Consider the following 13577-nt stretch of genomic DNA (forward strand, 5'->3'; position numbering starts at 1 on the left):
AATGTTGCGTTGTTTCGTCGTATGTCCAACATTACACAAAATACTGTAACTGAGTCAGTATTAAAATGAAGACAAACACGACAAACAGCATGTTTTTAAAGTTTAAAGATGCTTTAAAGAGGATGAAGGAATCTGAGGCAATATTGCTGTGTCAATGTCACGTTGTCTTATGTCCAACATTACACAAATGTCCTTAACCGAGACAGTATTAAAATGAGGAGTCATGACAAACTACATGTTTTTAAAGTTTAAGGATGCTTTTAAAAGGTTGAATGAGTTTGAAGTGCTTACCTGTTAGCGTTTCATGTCTGTGTTCTGACTGCTGCTGCTCTGTGAAACTCATTGAGAGATGGGGGGGAGGGGCGAGTGTCAAATTAAAGTGCATTATTTACTTCAGGTGTGTGGGAGAGAGTGTGTGTGAGTGATTCAGTTATTCAGTACAGTTTAAGTTAATTTTTAATGTATTAATTATTTGGTTTAAGTTATGGTAAATCCTTTGCAGTTTTTGAGTTCATATCACAGTTTTTATTAAGTGAAATTAAAAAAATAAGTTTATTAAAAAAGAAATTTTTAATTAACAAAAAAAAAACACAAAATTCTCGTTGGGGAACAGGATATATGTTTTTCAATGTAGAGAAAGAATTTCCAGATAAAGAACAACCAGGAATAAAAAAATAAAAACAAAAAGGGGACATGCTTAAATACAAATCAAAGGCAAAAGGCTAGAAAAAGCCTAATATTAAGAGCAGTATATTAGGAGAGATTCATCAAAATAGTAATTTCCTAGATATAACACTACACATTTTAGTAGATTGGATCTTTTTAGTGAAGAAAAAAATTATTTAAAGTAATTTATAAAGCAGACAAAGGAAGGCTTAGAACACCTCCACTTACAGTAATGAATATGATATTTATCCATAAGAATAATCATATTGGCCAAATCTGATATTGATGAATCTATATTGTCAAAAAGAGTATGTGTGACAGGTTGACAGTAGGGATATTATCCATCTTAAATGACAGCCAATTATGTATCTCAGACCAGAAGCTAGATACGGGATAAGTTAAATAAACTCATTTAGTTTAGTGACTTACACTGTCAGGCTTTACAGTGTATAGTATACTACAATACACTATAGTTCACTGTAGTAATGTCATGATCCTGCCTGTCTGTCATAGTTATTCATGGTCATGTGGCAGGATCGTGGCGGTACCCATGTTTTGTGTTGTAGCACATGGCCTTTTATGTAGTGTGCTGCAGTGTCTTGTCTCTGGCCCCGCCCCCTTGTTTCCTTGTTAGTTATTCATTATTGGTTAACTCCCCGCACCTGAACTTCCCTCGTTATCTTGTTTAGTTTTCCCTATTTAAGGCCCCAGTGTTTCTGTGCTGAATCGTTTTGTATCTTTTGGATGTTTGGTGTCTTTGACATAGTCAATTCAAGTCAAGTCTGTCCTGTGAAGTTTGGTCTTACTGTGTCATCTAGTCTTAGTCTTGTGAATGTTTTGTCTTTTGCCCCCACGTGGGCTCTTTTGTTAATAAAGCCTTTTGAGTTCACATTCCCTGCACTTGGGTCCCGTTCCTCTCCGTGAGTCATGACATAACGATTTAAGCAATCAGGGACCCAGCAGGGTTTGTCGGGCTTCGATCGGACCATGATGGACCAGCTGCTAAGGAGGGCCAGAGCTCCATGGCGCCTGCAGCCGTCTGTGCTGCCTCAGCCGTCTGTTCAGCCACATCTACAGCAGTCTAAACAGCCACATCTACAGCAGTCTGAACAGGCACAGCCCCTGCAGTCTGCACAGCTACAGCAGTCTGCACAGCTTCAGCCCCTGCAGTTTGCTCAGCCACAGCAGTTTGCCCCACCACAGCTCCTGCAGCTGCCGAAGCCACTACAGCCGTCTGCGCACCAGCAGCCACTACAGCCGTCTGCACAGCCGCAGCAGCCTTCTACGCAGCAGCCACTACAGCCGTCTGCGCAGCCGCAGCCACTTTTCCAGTGTAGGCCTTTGCCCAAGCCTCCTTGGACTTTTCTCCGGACCCTTAGTCATGTTTACCCTTATGAACTTTAATTTCCTGTGTTTAGTTTATTAAGCATCCCCATTGGACTTTGTTTTTCTAGTTTATTTTATTAATCTGTTGTCATTTTGTCATAGTCTGTGTCCCTGTCTTGTCCATTGTCTTGTGTACCTTCTTGAGGAACGCCTGGAGGCGTCCCTTTAAGGGGAGGCTACTGTCATGATCCTGCCTGTCTGTCATAGTTATTCATGGTCATGTGGCAGGATCGTGGCGGTACCCATGTTTTGTGTTGTAGCACATGGCCTTTTGTGTAGTGTGCTGCAGTGTCTTGTCTCTGGCCCCGCCCCTTGTTTCCTTGTTAGTTATTCATTATTGGTTAACTCCCCGCACCTGAACTTCCCTCGTTATCTTGTTTAGTTTTCCCTATTTAAGCCCCAGTGTTTCTTGTCCTGTGCTGAATCGTTTTGTATCTTTTGGATGTTTGGTGTCTTTGACATAGTCAATTCAAGTCAAGTCTGTCCTGTGAAGTTTGGTCTTAGTGTGTCATCTAGTCTTAGTCTTGTGAATGTTTTGTCTTTTGCCCCCACGTGGGCTCTTTTGTTAATAAACCCTTTTGAGTTCACATTCCCTGCACTTGGGTCCCGTTCCTCTCCGTGAGTCATGACAAGTAAGAACTAAAGTATATGGTACTTACTACAGTTTATCAGTTTAGTTAATACTATGGTATGTGTAGTAAATAATATAATTTACTATAGTTTAGTGTAGTAAGAACTAAAGTTTACTACAGTTTATCACTTTACTATAGTCAATACTATGGTATGTACAGTAAATACTATTATATACTATAGTATACTACAATACACTATAGTTTACTGTAGTAAGAACTAACGTATAGTATGGTCTTTACTACAGATTATCAGTTTACTATAGTTAATACTATGGTATGTGTAGTAAATACTATAATATACTATAATTTACTACAGTTTACTATAGTAAATACTAAAGTATACTACAGTATTTTTTCATGTGGGTTGGATCTCTTGCAGAACATTTGGTTGAACCGTGCTTCCCCTGTAAAGGGTAGGAAATTAGATTAGATTCAACTTTACTGTCATTATGCAGAGTACAAGTACAAAAAAAAAACAAAGTGTAATTTGTGTCCAACCAGAACTGCAAAAAATATAGTGCAGTGTAGATAGTAGTATACTATTTGTTTACAGACGGTGGGTTAGAGTAATATAAACAAAATATAAATGTTTGCAGTTTATTAGCAGTTACCTTGTAAGGGCAGAATAAATATGGATATGTAATATGAAGCATGTATGTATGTGCGATGTAGTAGCAGTAACCTAATAGTAGTATAACTAATATTGATTTAATGCAGTGTATACAGAATAACAGAATATATTATAAGAAAAACACAATAGATATTCATATTCAGCAAGAACCATATAGATAAGATATGTACAGCTATGGGCAGTGTGGTACCATTGTAGTGCAGGAACTAACATTGGGGAGGTATTTCAAAAGTGTGCTGTGAAAGACATCCAGCGGCCCTGTGTGCAATTATATAAAGAGAAAGAAAGAAGGGATATAACAAATTAAAACATGATTATTAGGATTTGGAAAAACGATCAAGTGTACAAGCGCAACTTCTCACCAGTATGTTTGAACAGTGCCATCTTTTCCATGTCTCTTAGAAGCCTTTTGTCAAGGACCAGCGATGACAGGTCTTGAAATGCCACTCCTGTGCTGTTAGAGGAGCATGGTCACACCGATGCTGTCCTCGGTCATCATCTGTCCACTCATGCTCATTACACACATGGTGTAGAATGGATTTCCACCGGCATTTCAGTAGCTACATGAAAATATGATTATTATCAATAAGTCTAGAGAAATAGTTTTTCCTAAAAATGAATCATTAGAATCAAATGTCTTACCTCGATGTCCCCCTTACTGGTTGCACAGGAAAACCACATATGATTTATAACAGAACTATGAAAGATAATACAATTAGTAACTTTGAACCTTGCAAACCAATGTAAAGTCTCCCACATTACAAACAAACACTGACCTGGTCCATGCAAGGAGGATTTCATTGTTCTTTTTTCCCCTTATTCTGCATCTTCTTCCGGAAACCTGTGAGTAAATGCAGAACAATCCCAGCATACAATGACCTGGCGGTCTGCCGGCGGTTTTTGGGCGGCACGAAGTCAGCGGCTTGACCCGGTCGGACTACCGTCGGGGCACCTTCTGCAAACCGATCAATGTAAAAAAGCTGTCGGTCTGCCTGCGTTTCTTGGGTGGCAAGCCACCAGCGGCTTGCCGCTGCTGGACCACAGTTGGTACACCAGTGGCAAGCCGCTAGGTTTCTGAAACTAAGAATTATAATAATCTTTACAAAATACATGAAAAACAATAGTAGACTGCATACAGGGCTTATTTAACGAAATACATACATATTTTTTTAATATTTCAGTTTAAAAGAATTTTAAGGATAGAATAAAAAAATGACAGAAATTAAGCGCACAATAAGTGTTTCATACAATATAGTCCATGTGCAGGCGTGGTAATTTGGACATATATGAATTAAGACAACAAAACGAGTTTGTGATTTCATTATCATTTGAGGAGATTTTAAATTGTCGTAGTGATTATGTCAATGTGTGACTTTGCCATGACGCGTGAGCTGTGCGCGCTGAACACGTAAGTTTAGTCCCTCAAAATACACAAATAATACACACAACTGTTATTGACACGTAACAGAAACGAATTTGTTGAAGCAGACCTGTCAGAAAACATCTCTAAGGTGCTATGAATCTCATAACTAGTAAGTAGAACCTCAAACTAATACATACAACGTTATTTTGTGTATTTGGTATGATACAAATACAATGTGTTTGCGTGGTGTAAGGTTAAAAACACCTACATTTTTATAGCTTTGGATTTCCTCCCTTCCTCAAACGCTTTGATTTTGTACAGAACTCATCGATCTGAAATGCGCTGTGTCCCTGATTGGCCAGCTAATCTGTACGTTGTGATTGGCCTGAATGCCTCTGACGTCAGCCGGAAATGTGACGCTCCTGTTTGAAAGATTTGGTCACAATGCAATGCTGACAGGAGTTAATGTGAAGGCTGTGAGTAAAAGCGGGAGGAATTATAGAGACAGTGCATTATTTGAAAACCACGCCCACCGGAAGAAAAACAATCCAACCTTCTCCATTGACTTTATATTGCATTTCTGGCTTATAACAAAAACACATAACAATGCCTAAAAGCTGCTGCGTGACAGAGTCTACAGCTAACAAGCTGAACAACCCAGAAATAAGTTTTTACCACCAAGGCATAAAACTCAGCCTGTAGCCTCTTATGGAACGGCTGAAATTCCACAAGGGGGCGCATTTGTTCCTGAGACGTTGCACAATAAACATGACATCCGAATATATTAATTATAAATCATGAATGAAAAGTGAGATTCGAACGAATGTCTGTTAGTGAACTTATTGTATACACTATTTATATCGTAATTCGGTCAGAAACTTCAAGATTGTGAGATGAACAAATCGTTTTGGATTAAAAGGCTTGGATATTCCATTTCCTTGGACTTTTGGGGATTTATGAACAATTTGTTTTGGACAATTTCACCGAAGCGGATAAAGGAAAGATTTTGAAGGTAAGTAAATATCCTAAATCGGCGCCGCCCGGTTCAGGTAACTAACAACTAAATTACAGTTTTATGACTGCTAAAAATCATATTATGCTTTCTGTGTGCGCTTAATAGAATCCCGAAAGTCTAAGCTTTACAACGATGTGCCGCATGACCGTATATTTTGAAGATTTAATGCTTCAAAGTTACAATGACGTAATGCAGCCTCACGTGCAAGGGAGGGGGTGTGCCGTGTACAGCACAGTGTTCCTTATCAGGTTAAGGAGACATAAGTGGATCGCTGATTACGTTTCCCTGCAGTGGGCAACTGGGCATAGTTCTAATTAAAGTAGTACTATGACAAGTTGCCTGTATCCAGTTTTGTGTCTTTGAAACGCTCGTTTTTTTGGGGTCAACAGCTTATAAAATCTTATTTCTGGGTTTTTGGCTTGTTAGCTCTAGCCTGGTCCAACCAGACTCTCGTACATTCATTTCATTTGTACAGAGAGTCTGGCCACGCTCCATTGCAAAGCGTTACTTCTGTTAAGGAGGGTCCCCTGTTGAAGTTTAAAACTATTGGATCTGCCCAGATTCACTCAGGATCTACCATAGGCAATCACTAACGTGTGGTCGTGGTGTATATCATGCGCCAAAACCGGTCGGAAACAACAAGTCCGAATGATCAGACCAACTAAACTTAGCAAACATTGTTCTTGCTCCGGCTTAAACTTCTGTATATTCGGCAGTTTTGCAACAACGGACCGAATGGCTTTTCTCACGTCTTTCTCCGCTGCCATTACTGAACTACTCAGAGTGACGCAAGACCTCAACGTCATCATTCTTAGCCACCCCCCTCTGTTCGCTGATTGGACCTGCAGATCTTTGCAGGAGAAAATCCTGCAAAACATTGTTCTGGTATTTCTTATAAGCCAGAAGGCGCATATCGTTAACATGTACTAACTAGTACACGCTTACACACCAAAGGAAATGTAAAATTGTGAGCCAGACCATAATTGCTCTTTAACTAAAATACAATAAAAAGGCAAGGCTTTTTTACATTTTAAACTCTCTCAGTCTAAGTAAAAAAAAAAAAAACTTCTTCTAAGACAAGCATTCACATACACTAAAACATCTTATGACCTTGTTCTCCAGTAATGAAATAATAAAAAGTGCAAATGAGCTTTTGCTGGAAATAATATAAACAGCAGCAATTCTAATCCTTCTCATTTTTCTTTTCTGTTTTTGTCCATCAGGATACACATCATAAGATAACTAGAGCTTACGGCTCTGTTTGGATCCAGTCTCACCTTTGAAGACTTCAGATGACGTTAACACTCACAAGGACATTATAAGATCGCATCTATAGATGGACATACACAACTGGCAAATGTAATATATTGTAATTACTGCACCAAAGCGCAACTCTGCAGATTTTCAACTCGCTTAATATTGTCACAAATACAATAGATGTTTATATTTAAAAAATTTTTTTACTCTTTATTCTTTAGATAATTTTAGTGATTTATTTCCATTTATTTGTCAACAATACTCTGCCAAAATGATTTTTTGCATCATCCAAATATTGTTAATTTACATATTACAGACATTGTATCAACACAAAGTGGGTTGAAATCCTGCTAATTTACCCTTTAATAATAACTGTCTGTTAACTAAACATGGCTTTAACACATGACTTATATTATATTAGAGCTATTGTGATATTGATTTGTTTCCAGAATATGCTCCTCAGTGTGTCACACTCACCTTAGGCTGATTAAGAGATCTTTTGTAACCTTGAAACATGCATTTTCTTAAAATGGCATGTATTATGAAGAACAGTATACCCTATCATGGTTTGACTTTGGTAAAACATGGTTTTGTTACTGTGCTTCTACTATACTGTTCTACAAAGGCTAAGTGCAGTAACTACGCAAACACTAAAACTGAGAAAAATGCCCTTAAAGTTTTTTACACCAGCCAGTCAAAGATACTGCAATTTTGGCAAACACATTTCTCTGATAGGACAAAATTAAACCAGGAGACTTTGTCAAAAGACACAACATATCTCACAAAGCCCATTTCAACCTTTAACTCAATTTTGACCAAATGCGTAGTTACTGTACTTTGGCTTTGTAGGGCAGTATAGTAGTATTATAGTAATGCTGGAGTGAAACCATGGTAACCATATATTTTTAAATGATGGTAAAGTTTGTGGTTACTTAAATGTAGTACTATAAACCTATGCTGTTGTAAGAGAATGTTTATTCTTTATGGTTGATTATATATTTACCATGTTTTACTGCAAACGATTGTAAAATCACGGATAACTTTGCATGGGTACAGAAAAGTGTAAACTGGTTGTTTTTATTTGTAAGTCACGTTGGTTTTAATGCATCTGATAAATGTATATGCATTTGGATATTTATTCTGTTTACTGACTAATACATTTGCAGTTGCTAATGTAAATTGTTTATTATTCTGTTGAAATACATTTGGTTAGCGTGATTAAACGATTATAAACCACGGACCGACCGTGGGGAGCTAGCAAACATTACCGGTATAAACCAGCGGACCTCTGCGGCTGCCGCTGGTGGTCCGCTGGAAAAACGATTCAATTTTTATTTATATAGCGCTTTTCACAATTTGGTAATTGTATCAAAGCAGCTTTACATAATAGATGTAGTGAAAAGCACAGAAAATCGACAGATAGCATAACATAATACACGACAGCACAAGCAGCTAAATTTGCTGCGGCTATAAATCAACATTATAAGCAAATGTATTACTAATGTAACGTATAGAAGTTAAGCCCAAAAAGGCTGCCTCCCCGGGTTGAAAAACCCCCTAGGAGAAAAAAAACCCCGGAATTTTAGCCGGGGAAGTAAAAAAAAGTCCTAGGAGGAAAAAACCCTTGGGAGATATATATATACACATTGAAACGGAAGGAGATTAAGCGGAGATTAACTCTTACCCCACCATTGACGAGATATCTCGTCAATTAAGAGAAAACGCTTCCCCGCCAATGACGAGATTTTCCGTCTTTCCACAATACCGCTATCATCCACCAGGTGGCGGATAGTAAAACCGGAAGTATTGCCCTATGGCAAGCTGCTGCATGTCCGTGTAAAGATCGCTCTGAATGGGATCTCTATGAAAAGTCCGTCATAAAAATTGAATTATCTCTGCTTTTTGCTCAAAATATGGTGTTTTTGCAAAAACCTACCCATATTCAAAAGCTGATTGCAAAAGAACCACTTAAGGTAGGATGAAACGTTTTTTTTTTTTTTTTGAAAGCAGAGGGTCTGTTCTTTCATTTGGTATATTGTATGTTTATATATTTAAAGAAGAACATTTTCTGGAAGGCATTAAACTTTGGTGAATATCATGAAAAACGCTGTTCTGTATGACATACTATTTTTAAGGCCATGGGAAAAGGCCAAAATTGCAAACCGACCATATTTGGCAATTAAGACTCAATCGACAACCAATGCAAAGTTTCAGCATATTACTAAAGAGTATTAATGACATTTACCATGTTTTGGAATGTTGACGAAAAAAAGGTTTTAGTTTATTCATTAATTTATTTATTTATTAGGTTGTACAAGCTAGCTATTGGGAGATAAGTGTATTACATATAGTTGATGATTTTAGAAACAGAAACAGAACTCGTTTGACTAAGGCCAGAGGCCCCACTGCCGTCGTTAATACTAACGTACAGTGGCAAGCGGTTCTGTATGACATACTATTTTTAAGGCCATGGGTAAAGACCAAAATTGCAAACCGACCATATTTGGCAATTAAGACTCAATCGACAACCAATTCAAAGTTTCAGCATATTACTAAAGAGTATTAATGTCATTTACCATGCTTTGGAGTGTTGACGAAAAAAAGGTTTTAATTTATTCATTAATTAATTTATTTATTTATTAGGTTGTACAAGCTAGCTATTGGGAGATAAGTACTATTGCTAAAACAAACTATGCGAATGCCTTGTTAAAGAGAAAAGTTTTAAGTCTAGATTTAAAGTTATCTACTGTCTCTGATTTTCGGACGTCGGTTGGTAAATCATTCCATCATTAATCATTAACTGGTAGCCAGTGTAAAGATGCTAGAATTGGGCTTATGCGGTCATACTTCTTAGATCGAGTAAGAACTCTTGCAGAAGCGTTTTGAACTAGCTGAAGCTTGTTTACCTGATTTGCATGGCATCCTCCGAGTAACGAGTTACAATAGTCTATTCTAGAGGTCATAAAAGCGTGGATAAGCTTCTCTGCATCTGATGCAGACAACATATGGCGTATTTTTGAGATATTTCTAAGGTGGAAGAACGCTGTGCGGCAGACATTGGAGATATGGCTGTCGAAGGATAAATTTCTGTCGAACATCACACCTAAAAAGAAAAATTGTGTGTTTCGCTAGGATGTGAGGAGATGTAAAGCTGTGTGTCATCTGCGTAGCAGTGAAACTGTATGTTATGATTCCTGATAATATCTCCCAGAGGTAACATATATAACGAGAACAGGATAGGACCTAAAACTGATCCCTGTGGTACGCCGTATTTAACCAGGGAGTGATGTGACTCCTCCTCATTTACATAAACAAAGTGATAGCGATTGGTTAGATACGATCTGAACCAGGCTAGCGCTTGACCACTGATGCCAACATAGTTTTCTAGCCTATTAAGTAAGATTGTGTGATCTATTGTGTCAAAGGCTGCACTAAGGTCTAATAATATAAGGAGTGATATTTCGCCACGATCGGATGTTAGGAGAAGGTCATTTGTAAATCTAAGCAGCGCTGTCTCTGTGCTATGGTGGGGCCTGAATCCTGATTGGAACTTTTCATACGTACTATTATTTGCTAAGAATGTACGTAACTGGCTTGCCACTACCTTTTCTAATATTTTTGAAAGAAAAGGGAGATTTGAGATTGGTCTAAAGTTATTTAGATCTCCCTGGTCAAGGTTTGGTTTTTTAATGAGCGGTCTAATAACTGCTAGTTTGAAAGCTGTTGGAACGTAGCCTAATTCTAGTGATGAGTTAAATACATTTAGTACTGGGAGAAAATGTATTTCTTATGACATTTTTGAATATATTATGTTACCATTTATGAATGTATAATCATTTGCTTAGAATCATATTTACTAGCTACTCAGAAAAACTGCCAAGGTGAAATAGTGGGTAGAATGTTCCCTTGTTATCATACGACCTTTGATTACTGCATATTCAAGCTGCATCATCAAGTTACTATCTCTGTTTTGGTAGAATGAATTCAATCCTTTTCTTCTAGACTTAGAAAAATGTGTGATGTTGTTACCATTGTGAAGGTCTGTGAGGTTCAACCTTCAGAATGAACCGATAACCAGTGATTAAAACCTAAATAAATACAGTCCGCAGAGAGGCTCAGATCGAGAGACAGTTGAGTGTTTCCTGATGAGACATCTCAATCTGGGTTCTCCCTGCAGAGAATTATACTACCCCATTCGTGGTCTGAGTGTGTCTTATTATTGTTAAGGTTCATAAGTATTTTAAACCTGACATTTTGGTCCTTCGAGCCGGATTCCAACACATCCAGTGATCAACAGCGGAGGAGACATGCCAAAGCCCGTTGACGGCCGAGTTCTAGGAATTCGAAGAAAGTCCTGGGTGGTGAAAATTCCTCGCCAGGCCGGCATTTTAAGTCTCCTCAGCTGGTGATCTCGGGATTGACGGAACCCGAAGTTAAGAAGACAACTCAGATGGAGTGAATCGGGTGAGTTTCTGATTGGTAATTTAAATTGAAAGAAAAGGAAAAATGAGAACGGATTGAAACTAGTAATTTTAACACTGATTCATAACTCCAAAAGCCTATCCTTATTTGTTCACACAGATATACAGTGTCAGACGCTTCGGCGTTTTTCAAATGTGTTCACATTTTAATGCAAATTGGTGGGCGAGGGGTTTTTAGGAAACATGAGAAAGAAATTGTTTGTGGATACGTAACTTGTCAAAAACACAATTTGGCACCCGCAAATTCTATCAATTCTAAGCAGAACACCTCAGAGCTGTTTCGTGAATTGCAGTGTGACTTTATAACCTTACACCTAAATACAAGGGTTATAAGGTGTTTTAACTAATAGATTTTTTCATTTGGTGTAAAGTTTTTCCCCACAAAGAAAGGCTTTGCTGCCTTTATGGCTAATATGACAACATAATATTGTGCCAGGGCAAATGTTTAGCTTCTGATGTTTTGGTTGCCTAATGGTTTCTATAATTTCTATGGGAGTCAAAACTAGTTATTTCCTGGTAATACTTAAAACAATGTACTTCCTAACAAATCTGTTTAAACAAAGTTGTTTTTGGCCATGGAGCTCTCTTGTTTTCTTTTCTTTTGTTTTTATGTTTTTGCAGAGATATATGACAACGGCCTTCAAGAAATTCACTGAAAATTTCAGGCCAATGGTCATTTTTAATTATTACACTGAAGGGTATGAGCAAAATTAACACAAAACACAATGTTATTTGCTGTGTTGATTTCTATTCTGATTCACAATTCAGTTCCATTATTCCATCCATGGTTAGAACATCACAGTATTTTTAATTAGGCAGTAACTTTAGCTCATACATACGATAAGATGCCTAATATTTCCAATTGTTGGGTATGTCAATCTTTTCTTCAAACATCTACATCTGATATACACCAGACTTCTGAACGCCAGTATAAGGGCGACGCCATGAAAAAAAGACTTTGTTACAACTAAGGATATGATACAATGGTTGTTTGGAGGATCTTGGTGGAAATAACTGTTGAAAATATTTGTTCCAATATTATCTGCTCTTTTTCTGATATGTATGTGTTTGACTTGTATAATACAATGTATTTCAAGCATGACAAAGAAAATGATTCAATCTGTATTTACTGATGCATATTTTATGGGTAATATTGCAGACGGAGAAGACTATAAATCTGTTGTTCAGAAAACGTCTCGGTTACGGATGTAACCCTCGTTCCCTGAAGGAGGGAACGGAGACGTCACGTCGTGACCGACGAATTGGGAACTCGCTTAGAGAGACCAATCTGCTTCGTATACTACTAAAACGCCAATGAACTTGGCATTGAGATATTTGCATAATGCTGGCGCCGCCCCGCCAGGTGCCTTTAGGTGCAGCAGCAGGTGCAAATAGGGAAATTAGCTTCTTTTCGCTGAGAAAGCCGGGAGAAAGTGACCGGTCGATACACAGCAGGGAGCAGCCCTGTGGCGACGGGACGTGACGTCTCCGTTCCCTCCTTCAGGGAACGAGGGTTACATCCGTAACCGAGACGTTCCCTTTCAGTCGGTCACTACGACGTCACGTCGTGACCGACGAATTGGGAATCCCTACCAAAACGCCACTGAGGGCTGACCTCTTCCAGTGTCTGCGTAAAGCCCTCCGGTTCCACTTAAGGAGAAGGAGAATTAGGTTTTAAGGCAGAAGGCCGGGCACTAGATGTTCCTTTAACCCCACAGTAGTGCCAGCGACTGGGAAGCGCCCTATCTGAGCGGTATAGGGACGCTGCGGAAGCCACCGCCCCGTTAAGGGCTATTGGTGGGCGAAAGTCAACCGTAGTTGAGGTAAAAATGACAGCCGTGGCTGTGTAAGCAGAGCAGTGCTCTGCTAAGGGAAACGTGGGCTGGTAGGATTAACCCCACAGAACAATACTCACAAAGGAACCCGTTGGGACACAATGTGGAGCCCAAGCCAAACACGTAGGTTCGTAAGAATACAGCTAGTGAAAGGCTGACAGCCAATGCTCCGCAACAAAGGCTGCCAAGGCAGCGGAGGAAGAGCAATTCAAACCATTACGCATTTTTGCTCTGATGGCCTTCCATACTGAAACTCAATTAGGAGCCTCAGTCGGAGGCTGCAAGCCAACTTGCGAGTCTGCTCTCCGTGC

Source organism: Paramisgurnus dabryanus, chromosome 2, assembly GCF_030506205.2.
Source record: "Paramisgurnus dabryanus chromosome 2, PD_genome_1.1, whole genome shotgun sequence".
Lineage (NCBI taxonomy): Eukaryota > Metazoa > Chordata > Actinopteri > Cypriniformes > Cobitidae > Paramisgurnus > Paramisgurnus dabryanus.